This window comes from Brassica oleracea, chromosome C4 (assembly GCF_000695525.1).
Source record: "Brassica oleracea var. oleracea cultivar TO1000 chromosome C4, BOL, whole genome shotgun sequence".
Lineage (NCBI taxonomy): Eukaryota > Viridiplantae > Streptophyta > Magnoliopsida > Brassicales > Brassicaceae > Brassica > Brassica oleracea.
In genome coordinates, this window is record NC_027751.1 from 19790972 (window position 1) to 19805616 (window position 14645).

General features: G+C 45.0%; 1 pseudogene; it reads right to left on the minus strand.

Annotated features, from left to right (window-relative positions):
* Positions 1 to 6888: 6888 nt before the first annotated feature.
* Positions 6889 to 12659, minus strand: LOC106338333 (annotated as a pseudogene).
* Between the last annotated feature and the right edge of the window lie 1986 nt (positions 12660 to 14645).

Sequence of the window (14645 nt, forward strand, 5' to 3'; positions counted from 1 at the left end):
TGGGGATAAACGCGGCAGAAGGCCGGACGACAAGGGGAACGATAACAATCGTCACAGAGTTAACATGATCGTTGGAGGATCACAATTCTGCAACGATACGGTTTCGGCCATCAAGGCTTTCCAGCGGAAGGCGGAGTCAAGTGCAAACTGGCCTATATGGTCTCCTACCCGAGATGATCAGAATTGCTCAATCACCTTCACGAAGGAGGAAGCCGGCGGGATCGATCAACCTCACTGCGATCCGCTCATCATAGATCTCGTCATACGAGATCTGGAAGTCGGAAGAGTACTCATTCACGGTCAATGTAATCTTCCGCGACACTCTCAATCGGATGAGCATCAAACTGGGAGAAGTAACTCCAACGCCGAAACCGCTCACGGGTTTTTCAGGTGAAGTATCGATGCCCTTGGGTCAATCCAGCTGCCAGTCATGGCCAAGGAGAACACGAAAATCGTCGAATTCGCGGTGGTCGATCATTCTGCCATCTACAACGTGATCATGGGAACCCCATGGCTAAACACCATGCAAGCCGTTTCATCAACGTACCACCTGGGTGTCAAATTCCCGACCCCAAACGGAGTCGCAGCTATCTAGGGATGTCCGAAACAGTCTGGACTATGCTTCCTCGTGGAGCACAAGTTAAGGAAGATGACGTCCTCTGCAACGGTAAATCGTAAGCGCACAAAGATAGATAAATCTTCGGCCAAAAACGTTTCAAGAAAAGACGATTTAACATCGTCTGCTGACGCAAACGCTTCGGGTGTCGAAACTCAACACGAGTCCGAAGCCGACACTACGACTCAACCGGAACATCCGGAACAGAATGCTGACCAGGCCACGGTCACCACGATCAAGGCGGTCAGCACGGCGACAATCGCCGAGTAAAAACGCTCGCGGCATTAAATAGAACTACGAGATGGCTTGATCCTTGAAAGAGGTACATAGGCAGCTCGTCGAAAGACGAGTTCAGCTATCCCCCTCTCTAAAAAGGGGGGGGGGGGGTAGTGGGTGCGTATACTCGTATACTCCCACATAGGAAAATATGCGTTATTGTAATCGAGTTTTTTTAGAGATTTTGAATTTTTTTACTACAATATGCGTCGCTCCTTTTTAAGACACTTGCGCTTCAATTAACACAAAAGTCTCAGAACACTCTTAGAAAATCTACAAACGTTAAGATTCTTGTCAGCAGCCTCATACGGCTCAAAATCGCAAAACAATCCCTCTACAGCACCGAAAATATACGTATAGTCTTCGAAATAACTGCGAGACGTCGCCAAGTTAAAAGTCGAGACGATGCAAACAAATTGTCCGAACGCGACCAAAAAAACCTTACACTCCGTTCGTTGATTGGCCCCTTTGAACACATCATGTGCTGATCACATCGAACTCTCGAACGCCCTAAACAGACATAGCCATCTTACGAAGATGACTTTCGTACATCCGACACAAGGATAATAGCGCTATAAAAGAAACCCGAAATTTTGGTCCAGCACTTCCGGTTGGCTTAAAAATTGTCTCCGAAGAGATGCTCGATTCGTACCATACAAGTCATACAAGCCGAGAACCTATCGGGGACTTTAAATCGGTACGAATCAGTTTAAATCGCAACAGCAAAATCGATAGACGGCCAGTCACCGCATAAACCTTAAAACCGAAAGTAAACCTCGGTCTTGCCCTAAACCCAACACACTGGTCTATAACATCTCAAGACATGATATCTAAAAAATGATACGAGATCTTAAAACATGTCTCTCCATCCGTATATAACGTTCCCGAAAGTTCGTAAGAATAAATAATTTTTACGAAAACTCACGTCTCGAACAAACCAAAAGATTGAACGTCTCAACGAAGTTAAATATGAGAAGACAACTCATGTCTATTTCAAACCCACTCGAAACAAAGTAACTCAAACAAACATCCATTATATATATAAACCGCATAGCGGTAGGGGTTCAAAGCCACCAACGGCCAGTCCCGATAAAAATAAAAGCGGCCAAAACAGGCCCATACAAAGTTCGAAGGCCACACTCGGCCGGACATATATGAACGAAGGCCTCATTTGGCCGCAAAATACTAGATAAGGGAAAAACTTCTTCCCGTCAAACACTCACCTCTCACAGATCAAAGTTAAAATTCCCGGACAAGGAAGCTCCGAATGCATCCGCGGGATAGTTCACTTCCTCATCGTCACCAGCAAACTCGGTCGTGGTGTCAACGGTATCAGGAGAAACCGGGATGGGATCCCAGAATCCATGAATCCTCCCGTCGATCGGAGAAATGAGCGTCTCAGCGTGAGCATGATCATTCATGCCGCTCTTCATTAACTCCATCTCCCTCTCGAAAACGTAGTCATCCGCCCGTGTCTTCCAAAGGCTCCCAACTGAACCGCGACACTCACAGAAGTCGCCCAGCGAGTTGAAAGCTTCCTTGAGGTTCCCGTACTCGACCTGGAATTGAGAGGCGCGAGTCTTCATCACCTCGACAATCTCCCATTGCCCTTCCGTTCCACCCTACGAACAGTCCTCGCATGATCACGAGCGAGTTGAGCATCTCGCGCCAACATCTCGTCTTGCATGCGAGCAAGATCTTTTTCCGCCTTCTCCGCTTAAAGCGATAGATCATGGCTTCTCTATGGCTCGCCTCAATGGCCGATCCAAGCAAGTTCAAGCCCTGTAAAACCGATTGACACGCTGTAAGCAAAAAATAATAATATATATATACACTTGAAACGATCGCCAAAATTCTTAAAGCCTATACCCCGTTGATGATACGAAATCCTTCCGCGACGACTTTTGGCCTCCCCGACTCGTTCGTGGACGGAGGAGCATCGAAGCCCGAGGGAAGAACAACAAAGAAATCATCAAAGTCCAGAATAGGGACGTCGCTCGTACCGCTTCCATCGCCGAAAGCTAGGTCCGGATCCCATCCTGGATGCATGCAATCGTCCACCAAAAACTCCAGGTCACCAAGGTCAATATCTTTCCCCTTCGAAGAATTCAGCCCTGTCGCAACCGCGGGAACAGCGTCGGGACCTTGGTCATCAGGCTCGGAATCACTCCATGTTTCCCCGCCCAAAGCAGGACTAGGATACACAAACCTCAACGCCTTTCGAACTCTCTTCGGCGTAAAGGAAGTCCAGAAGAAAGGACCATTCCTGAGTAGATCCCTTACCGCGATAATGTCCTCAGGAAACAGAGCAAGGGGATTGATGAAGGGACGATCGTTCGGCAACCTCCGGAACAATGGGATACAACTCTTCTCGACAGACGCAGCGTCCACACCAACGAAAAAGAAAAACTTCTTCCACGAGTTGAAGTTAGAAGTAAACCCCTTAACCACTAACATGAAGTTCCGAGGGACCAGCATGTACTAGTCCGTATCCTTGATGATCTGCAACCTAAGAAGCGCTTAGAAATGATCGACGGTAAGAGAGAGACCATGCTCATAGCTCAGGATCAGGCCTCCAATGAGGTGCTGGATGCCAAGGGGATTCAGTTGGCTTATCGCCACCTCAAAACGATCCAACACACGGACGATAATTTCGAGAATCGGGAACCACAAACGACAACGCACTACGAATGCTTCGTAACAAGTAAAGTAACCCTCCGGGGGACTTCTAGTGCGCTCTCCTTGACGAGGAACCCTGAACTCCACCGCATCCGAAATATGGTAGAACGACCGCATGACCTCGAGGAATTCGCTAGTACTCCTACTTGGTGCACCTTCCTCGACCGGGCAACGGTTCATGACCGGGAACGATTTCTCTTTGGGAGGCGTGATTCAACCATAACACACCACCCACCATGCCTCGTTCTCGGCCGGGTTTACCGAATGAGGAACAAATTCTATCTTTGGCAAACAGAGCTCTTCAGAAACGTTCGCGGGGAAGGACCTGGAACGTTCGCGGGCAAGGACCCTTTCTTCGAACTCCTTTTCTTCCTCGACATTTCGTATTTTCCTTTTAAGAATCAAGAAGAAAAGGGTAGAGAGAAAAAAAAAAGAAATTTTTCAAGAGACCTCTCTATGAGAATGAGTAAGTGTAAAGGTTGTGAAGAAGTTACCTCCCTTCTTATAGGCAAGAGAAATTACTATTTACTTGCGGATTTTCGGACACGAACTTCGCCCAAATACACCAATCTCATCCGAACTCGCCATACCGCAAGTTAGAATCTCACTAGAAATCCACGATTCTANCGAGCCCAAGCCGAAGCTCGGTCGCTACGTAGCGACCGAGCGTCCGTTCCGATCGATCGCTACGTAGCGACCGAGCTGTTCCGAAACATCGATACGACAATTAGTCCATGCATTCTCGTCTACCCTTCGATGCTATCTCCCAAAGACCGTAGCGAACCCATTTCATGTTTCCCGCCATTCTAAGTCGTCGATCAAATTTTACGGTAAAAACCGCGGAAGTTCGAAGCCGTAATAAACGCTTCGAGTCTGAAGACGGCCCAAAGGGACCTAAGGCATGACTCGAGGCCCAACTTACGATTTCTTAACCAGCAGCCCGTAAGCCGCATGATGGTTTACGCTTGGTTCGCAAGGAAAGATAAATGTCAAGTTTCCGCGGATAAATACGAATTTTGAAGATAATTACGGGAATCGGAAAAAAAGGAATATCTTCATTTTTATGCTATGACGGCTTAAGGGCAGAAGAGGAAAAGCGCAAACCGGCCTAGGTGCCAGTATATAAGGAGTCATAGGCTAGAAGCATGGGAGGAATTTTTGGAGAGCAAACTTAGCAATTAGAGCAATTAGGCATATTTCCGTTTTTGTTATTCGAGCTGCGATTCAACTAGGTTATTGCTGTCTTAGGGTTTTAGAACTAGGAATCTCGCCAACAGCTCTCGTAGCCCAGGCTCTTACCTTATTGTAAAGCCCAAACGCGAATTCGGAATAAGATCTACTTTGCTCTCTTTTCTATTTCTTATACTTTATCGTTGTTATTCTTGTGTTCTGATTGCTTGGCGTGTGGTATTAGCAGATATCTGCGACCTCTGGGAAATTAGGGTTTTCCTAGTTTCCTTATTTAAACGGAAATTGACAGTGCGAAATTCGGTTCCCACAATATGCAGAAGAAGCAATCGATCGATGCACACCCAATGCCGTCGATCGATACATAAGAGAAGCCTCGACGATTGAAGATTATGATCGATTGATGTACATCCTGTACCATCAATCGATGTCATGGTTCCAGCGCGACTTGGTTCCACCCGACTTTAAACCCAAGGCTTCATTACAAGATTACCCCTGACGAGTTTTTAACCTAATAGTTATATACTTGCCTAAGTGTTAGGAGGCATAGAGTTTTTTAACCATCATTGTATTCTTACTTTCAGCAAGAGGGAGAGAGATTTTCAGGAGAGAAGATCATAGAGAGATTTGTGATTGGAACTCCATTGATTCATCTATTCTATTCTATGCAGTTTTTATCTATATTTTGTGTCATGAATTGCTTAGCTATGTCTGAGTAGTTTACTTGTTAGATTCAGGGTTCAAATAGGTTAGAGGGATTAGCCCCAACTATAGAATTGCTTAGTTGTGATATTCGTTGATTGATTGTTCTTAATGCTTGTTCTAGCCTTGTTAACTAGAATATTGAACCTAGGAATTTGCATGTGTCAAGCATCCTTGATCATCCTGTCCCGAATCTAATATGTCATGCTAGGACTTCTAGAGAGAGCTAACCGCTTATCTAGGAGACTAGTGAGCATTATCAACCTGCGCCTAGGGCTTAACTAGAAGCTATCGATCGATATTGTCATTTGACAATCGATCGATATTACGAAATGTGTATCGATCAATATCCCTATAGGATCATCGATTGACACTTTCTTGTGATCAAAAAACGACAGTTGAGATCCAAGATCTAGTTACATTGCCATCGCTAATCACTGTGATTAAGGAGTTGAGCTCTAATATATCATGCATGCAACTGTTAGGCATCTATAGGATTATAATCTCCAATACCTGAATAGAAACCCTGCATCTAATATCTTCCAATAAAGTTACACCCCCAATCATCTTGTTAGTCAAGCAATAGCCTTGCTCAAGTAGGATTGCTATTTACTTTTAAACCCATAAAACAACAAACACCTATAATTAATAACCTGACTAGATTTAATAGGTTCCCTAGCTCCTTGTGGATTCGATCCCTAAGTACTACAACTGAACCTCTTATTTGAGAGAGTAATTCACTCCTTAGGGTAATTTGTGTGGTATCAAGTCGCGATTCTCAATCAAAACTCTAAACAAGGCAGTTCAAGTTCATTCCTACTTTTAATTCCTCTATCATTCTAGCAATCGTAAGATGTATTCATTCAAGAAATGTTGCCAACAAATATTGGTTAAAGCGATTAGAAGATGAGAAAGGAGGGAACCACAAATCGCGAATTGCATGTCCGATTGTGAGAGAGTTCGATTCATTACCTTGTTCGATTGAGAGAGAGAGGACTGCAAAAACAAAGTTTGGACTCGAAAACCCAAAGAGTTAGAACCAAAAATCTGAAAATCGAATGGAGTTTAAAGAGATTTGATTAGGGTTCTTTCCTTAAGGGGATGAGTTTGCGGCGAGTTGGGGAAGTGGGGAAGTGGAGAGAGTTGGGCCTTAAATAGGCAAAACCCTAAACCGCTTCCTCTTCTATTTATTTTTTATTTTTTTATTTTTGGTCCGAAACACTTACTTGGGGAACAGGCATTGGGTTGTTCCGCAACGGGAACAGTCCTTAGGTTGTTCCGACTGAAGAGTTCGGGTTTTCTTGTTTTTAATCAGCAAGTTAGTTCCTAAAAATTTAAAAACGAAAAGAAAATAAATATGTACTCACCAGTGGGTTGCCTCCCACCAAGCGTTTGGTTAAAGTCACTAGCTTGACTTGATTAGCCTATTAGGCTGAGGAGGGATCACCTAAGGGAATTTCTTCACCTTCTGCGATTATTGTTTCAGCAAGATATGGCTTTGGAAGCTGATCATTAACAATGAACTCTCCGCCATTCGGATCTAGTAACACCACCGCTCCATATGGTCTAACTTCCCTGATAGTGAACGGACCTGACCATCTGGACTTCAACTTCCCAGGGAACAGTTTCAGGCTGGAGTTGAAAAGCAAGACTCGATCATTCGGTTCAAAGCTTCTGCTGATGATCCGCTTGTCATGATAGGCTTTGGTCTTTTCCTTGTAGATTTTCGTGCTCTCATAAGCCAGGTTCCTGATCTCCTCGAGTTCGTGAATCTGGCTGGAACGCCTCTCCTTGGATGATTTGATATCGTAGATGAGTAGCTTGACAGCCCATGCCGCCTTGTACTCGAGTTCCACAGGGAGGTGACAAGCTTTACCATAGACCAGATGATATGGAGTGGTCCCTAGTGGCGTTTTGTAGGCTGTTCTGTAAGCCCATAGCGCATCATCTAATTTTAGAGACCAGTCCTTGCGTGTAGTTCCGACTGTTTTCTGCAGGATGCTCTTGATCTCTCTATTAGACACTTCCACTTGGCCACTTGTTTGAGGATGGTACGCTGTAGCAACTTTATACTTGACACCGTTCTTCTTCAAGAGGCCTTGGAAAACCTTGTTGATGAAGTGAGTGCCTCAATCGCTTATGACCACTCTAGGTACTCCAAACCATGGAAAGATGATGGTTTTAAACATTTTGGTTACAACCCGTGCGTCATTGGTGGGGCTGGCGATTGCCTCTACCCACTTGGAAACATAATCCACTACCACTAGAATGTACTCGTTCTTATACGATGGTGGGAATGGTCCCATGAACTCGATCCCCCAACAGTCGAACACCTCGATCTCGAGTATGAAATTCTGGGGCATCTCGTTCCGCTTGCTAATGTTCCCTTGTCTTTGGCACAAATTGCACTTGGAGATGAAAGCTTGTGCATCACGGAACATTGTTGGCCACCAGAAACCGGCTTGCAAGACCTTGGAGACGGTCTTGAATGCCGCAAAGTGCCCGGTGTAAGAAGAACCGTGGCAGTGATGCAGGATCTCTGGAATTTCAGCTTCTGGAACACATAGTCGGAACACTCCATCCTTTCAGTGTCGATACAAGAACGATTCATACCAAAAGTAGAGTTTTGCATCCCTCAGGAATTTCCACTTCTCATTCCCAGTAAACTCAATTGGTTCCTTCTATGCAGTTAAAAAATTAGCTATCTCAGCGAACCAAGGTAGGTGGGAATATCTCTTCTTTATAGCAGCAATAAAGTGTTCCTGGTCTGCGGAACAGTCCGCGGAACAATCAGAGAAACTTTATGCGGAACAATCAGCAAAACAGTGTGTGGCATGGGTATCTCGTCTGTTTTCCGCATACAGACCAATCTCATAGACTTGTTCTTCAGGGAGACTGTCATCAAGAGCGGTTTCTTCGTCAATCTTCATTCTTGCCAAATGGTCGGCGACTCCATTCTCAATGCCTTTTTTGTCCTTGATCTCAAGGTCGAATTCCTGTAGTAGGAGGATCCATCGGAGCAGGTGCGGTTTGGCATCTTTCTTCGTCAGCAAGTACCTCACTTTAGAGCCGCGTGGTCTGTGTGCACTATCACTTTAGAACCTACTAGGTAGGACCTAAATTTCTCCAAGGCATAGACAATGGCTAAAAGCTCCTTCTCGGTTGTGGCATATCGGCATTGGGCTTCATCCATCGTTTTGCTCGCGTAGTAGATCACATGCAGTTTCTTATCGTTTCTCTGTCCCAACACTGCTCCTACTACGAAATCACTCGCATCTGTCATGATCTCAAAAGGTAAGTCCCAGTCTGGAGGCTGAACAACCGGCACACTGATCAAGGCTCCTTTTATCGTATGGAAGGCAGTCAAGCAGTCGCTATCAAACTCGAACTTGGTGTCCTTGCAGAGCAGTCTCGTGAGCGGTCTTGCGATCATTGAGAAATCCTTGCTGAACCTCCTGTAAACACCAGCGTGCCCTAAGAAACTCATGATTCCCTTGACTGACGATGGGGGTTGCAAGCTCATCATCACCTCAATCTTTGCCTTGTCGACCTCGATCCCCTTCTCAGAGATCTTGTGCCCGAGAACAATCCCATCTTTGACCATGAAGTAGCACTTCTCCCTGTTTAGCACTAGATCCTTCTCCTCGCATCGCTGCAACACCCTGTACAGTTTTTTCAAGCAAACATAAAAGGAGATTCCATAGACACTAAAGTTATCCATGAAAATTTCCATTATGACCTCAATCAGGTCAGTAAAAATAGACATCATGCAACGTTGAAAGGTCACAGGAGCAGTGCACAAGCCGAATGGCATTCTCCTGTAGGCAAACGTGCCATATGGGCATGTGAACGTCGTTTTCTCCTGATCATCTGGGTGGATAGGGATCTGAAAGAAACCTGAGTAACAATCTAAAAAGCAATAGTATGGGTGGTTAGCCAATCGTTCAAGCATCTGATCAATGAAAGGTAGTGGAAAGTGATCTTTGCGAGTCGCAACATTCAATATGCGAAAATCAAAGCACATGCGATGTCCAGTTACTGTTCGAGTTGGGATCAATTCATTCTTCTCTCATTTGTTATGACAGTTATTCCACCTTTCTTAGGAACTACATGAACAGAGCTAACCCAATTACTATCAGAGATGGCATAGATCACACCAGCCTCTAGAAGTTTCATTATCTCTTTCTTTACAACATCTTTAAGATTTCGATTTAACCTCCTCTGATGTTCAATAGAATTCATCGATTCATCTTCTAGATGTATTGTATGCATGCAAAGATCAGGTGAAATGCCATGAATGTCAGCTAGAGAATAACCTAATGCCTTACGGTACTTTCTTAGCACACAGAAAAGTTTAGTTGTTTCCACATTGTTCAGTTCAGTGTTCACAATAACAGGATAAGTGGAATTTGGCCCTAAGAACGCGTACTTGAGCCCCGTAGGGAGTGATTTAAGCTCTATCTTTGGAGCTTTCAGTTCGCTCCATGGATCGTCGAGTTGCATGTTTGGCTTGGTAGCGCCTTTCGAAGCGACTACTCCAGTGGCATCTCTCTGATTGCTCTGGTCTTTCTCCCCCAGACTTAGATAGATGACAAGCCTTTCCATGCTTTTGGCAGAGTCAAGCATATTGTTGTAGCCATCCGCGTCCACGCTAATGATGTTATGCTCTATCTTAGAACGGATCAGGGCCAGCTTGAGTGGATCGTCGGTCAGGATTTCCTCAATCATTCCTTCTTGAGTGATAAGCGCCTGAACTTTATCCTCAACGGTGTAGGTCTGCGCATCTAGCATCGGTTTCTTCAGCAGTTGGTTCATTTCGAACTTTATCGCAATGTCTCCTAGGTGAAGATCAATCCTTCCTTGTCGAACATCGATGATCGCACCAGCTGTGCACATGAAAGGACGACCTAGGATGAGTATATCTCTCGGTTCTTCTTCAACCTCCAGAACCACAAAATATGTCGGAACAAACTTGTTACCCACTCAGACATGAAGGTCTTCCAGAATACCCACCGGTGACTTGACTGATCTATCGGCGAACACCAGGAAGATTCTTGTCGGCTTGAAGTCTGTGAAGCCAAGTCGTTTTTCCACGGAGTAAGGCATGAGATTGACGCTGGAACACAGATCACATAGAGAACAAGTGAATACGGTTCTCCCAATTTGTATGGAGAGAACAAACTTGCCTGGATCATCCAATTTCATAATCGGCTTGTTCTGAAGTACCGCAGTGCACTCTTTTGAAACCATCAATAGTTCACTGTCTCCAGTTACCTTGCCATAGATCAACCCTTTCATCAAGCTGCGCATAGAAGGTATCATCTGGATCGCATCCACAAGAGGTAACTTGATAGTTAGATCCTCTAGCAACTTTTTACACTTGGTCTCCTCCCGATCCTTGCGAGATGTCTTTTCCGGAACAGGATATGGAACCTTAGGGGTGTATTCGCGTGGAGGAATTGGCTCAACCGGTTGAGCGACAGGGGTTGGATCAGTCTCAGCAGACTGTTCCGGTTCCTCGCCAGACAAAGGGGGTGGTTCAGATCGTGGTTGCTCACTCTCTTTTTGCTTACCCTTTTCCGCTGCTGACAGCTTCTTGGGAATTGTATCCGGTAGGGTTCTTCCACTCCTCAGTGCTATGGCATTGCATTCCTTAGGGTTTTTATCGGTCTTTCCAGGTAGAGTACCTTGCTGCCTCTTGACGCTCTCGGCTGTCTGCGCGATCTGAACATCCATCTGGCGCATATGACTAGCTACGTTATCATATTTGGTACTCAAGTCATTGAACATGTGGTTCATCCTGGAGTTGATGTCCGTGGTGACTTGATTCAATGCTTTCCCTTGAATTTGCTGACCCTGGAGCAACTGCTGCATCATCATCGCTAGACCCTTTATCTCGTCTTGAAGAGCAATCGCTGGCGAAGGAGTGGTCTGTTGAGCCGTTTGCTGTTTCTGGTTCTGGAACTGGTTGTACTGCGCTTGGCTCAGGACATATGTTCTTCCCTGGTATGGTTTCTGATAGCCGCTGTTCTGCCCTTGACTGTTCTGCGCGTTTTCAACTGGTTTGTCAGCCTTGGGATACGCAAAGAGGTGAGGATTGTTCCTAACGTTGGGGTTCGGGTGGTAGTTTTTGTACTGCCATCCTTGTCCATTAACGTAGCTCACTTCTTGCTGATCATACACAGTATTGTCTCCTTCAGGTGTAGCGTCTGAAACATTGTTCTCTGATGCAGCTTCCTCCATGATGAACACTTGGCTCTGATTACCCTTCAACAGCTGGTCAACCTTGGCCGCGAGGTCGTCTATGCTGTTTACGTTTTTGGAGTGATCATTCTCCTTGTTCTTGTTGAGGCAGCTGGACGCCATATTTTCAATCAGTGCGAATGCACCAGGTGTTTTTTGGGTCATGAAATCCCCATTGCTCGAAGAATCTAGAGCATTGGGAAACTCATAGCTCACTCCATCATAAAACACTTTCAGTATATAGTCATCCTCAAACCCATGGTGAGGGCACTCCCTTCGATATTCCTTGTAACGTTCCCAAGCATCATAGAAAGGTTCGTCGGTCTTTCGCTTTAAATTCGAGATCTTATGCCTCAGAGCTGCGGTTTTGGACTTAGTGTAGAAGTGGCTTAAGAACGCTGCTCTGACTTGTTCCCATGTAGTAAGCGTACCGGTTGGGAGCGAGTCAAGCCAACGAGCTGCTTTCTCTTCCAAGGAGAATGGGAACAACGTGCATTTGACGTAGTCTGGAGTAAGCGTACCGGTTGGGAGCGAGTCAAGCCAACGAGCTGCTTTCTCTTCCAAGGAGAATGGGAACAACGTGCATTTGACGTAGTCTGGTCGCGCGAGAGAAATTGCAGACTCTCTCGAAGTTCTCGATGTGGTCCAAAGGGATTTTAGCCGCGAGACCGTTAAACGTTTTCTTCTATACCAAGCTGATCAAAGCAGGTTTGATTTCATAATCCTGTCGAGTGCAGGGAGGAGGGATGATGGTGGAGCGAGTGGTGGGGAAGTTTTGCGGAAGGTTTCGCTCTCCGATGGGAGCGCCTTGTTGCTCGACTTGCTGAGCAGTGAGGTCGCCGGCTGCTTGGCGAGCAGCTTCTTGTGCATTGATGGTTTGTTGCATCTGCTGCATCTGTTGTTGCATAAGTGCCATTGCAGCAGTGAGATCATCTTGGCCTCCGTGATCAACCATTGTGGTGTTAGTAGGACGCAGTTGTTGACGGTTCTGTCTTTCTAATCTTGCGAGCTCTTCGTTACTTAGCGTGAATAATGGTCCTTGTGCGTTGTTCTGAGTATGTCTACTGGTAATGCACCTGGATCATTAGCTGAAACAAAGAGAGAAAAGCAAGTTAGATGTTTTAGACTAAATATAGAACTGAAAAACAAAGGTAAAATATCTGGTCCCCGTCGCAACGGCGCCAAACTTGATACACTTAAACTGAACATTTCCTACTGTCAAGTTAACAGTGGTAATTGTAGTATTTGAGATTCAATCCAGAGGACCAGTCTACAGTTTATTCTTACAAGTTTTCAACTTAGCTAAAACTAAAAATGGGGTTGTGCATTAAGTTGTGACGCGCAAGTAAAGTAAATGATTTCAGATGATTAAAATTCATTATTAGAGATAAGTCGATCTAGCGTTTCTCATTGGGTGTCAAGCTCAACTAAACATTTATTCAAGCTCTTTAAAACACAATCTAGAACACAGATCACTCTTAGTAGAACAACCCATTGTCGTGGTGCTGTTCCCTTTGTGGTTCGACCTTGATACCAAAACTGTCGTTTGGATCAAGGATCGATCACAAGTAATAGAGATCAAGTCCGATAGGTTCACCGAGCACTCTAGTATCGACTTTTGCTGACTAGAGATGTGCGGCTCGTTCATTCAATATCAAGCAAACTACTACACGGTTAATGAGTAGATTAAACCTAAGATCTAGCAGTAAGTGATCAGGTTAAAGCTAGCATTAAGAGCTGAGATGAACGAAGACACAATAGATTTACTTATTTATGTTTAGACTTGCGATTAACACCGTAGAACCCTAGACAAGCTAGCTGACTACTCAGCCATAACACAAGATGAACCAGACATGATAACTGAATAATACTGCATATAAATCCAACGATAAATCAAGTTCAAGAAGAGGAGCCGTCTCCCTTACAATTGTGGGAACCGAAATTCGCACTGTCGATTTCCGTTTAAATTAGGAAAGTAGGAGAACCCTAGTTTCCCAGAGGTCCCGGATCTCTGTGAGAGCCAACGGCAAGTGACCAAATATATGCGGAAATCATGAAAAGATAACAAACGAGTTTAGAGAAAACAGTAGATCTTATTTCGAGTCCGCGTGAGAGCGTTGTGATCATTACAAGAGATCATAAAAGCTTTGGCCGCAAAGGCTGTCAGCGAGTTACCTAGTTCTGGCGGCCTAAAAGCTCAAACCTATTTGACTCGCAGCTCGATAACAAAAGACAAAGAAAATACAGAAAAGGTTTTTGATTGATTTCGGACTGAACCTTATGAAAGGCTGCCTACGTACCCCTTTCGAGGATCAAGCCGAACGTAGTTCAAGAGTGAACCAAGAGAGTGAAATGCTTGTGCACGTTCGTCTGGTAATCGGGTGCCAGTAATGGAAACAGAGCATGTCGAGAATAATGCCTCAGATTTTCTAAGTGCCGAGAGTTCTGAGTCAAAAAAGTTGTCCCACATGCCTCTCGCTTAGGACTCCTTATATACTCGCTCCTAGGCCGGTTTACGCTTTTCCCCTTCTGCCCTTAAGCCGTCATAGCCAAAAAATTGAGATATTCCATTTTTCCCGATCTTCGTAAATATCTTCAAAATTTCGCATTTATCTGCGGAAACTTGGCATTTATCTTTCCTTGCGAACCAAGCGTAAACCGTCCCACGGTTTACGGGCTGCTGGTTAAGAAATCGTAAGGTGGGCTTCGAGTCATGCCTTAGGTCCCTTTGGGCCGTCTTTCGACTTGAAGCATATATTACGACTTCTTTCGATAAAAACGAACTTTCCGCGATTTTTATCGTAAAGATTGATTGATGACTTCGAATGGCGGAAAACATGAAATGGGTTTGCTACGGTATTCGGGAGACAGCATCGAAGGGTAGACGAGAATGTATGGATTTGTGTCGTATCGACGTTTCGGAAGAGCTCGGTCGCTACGT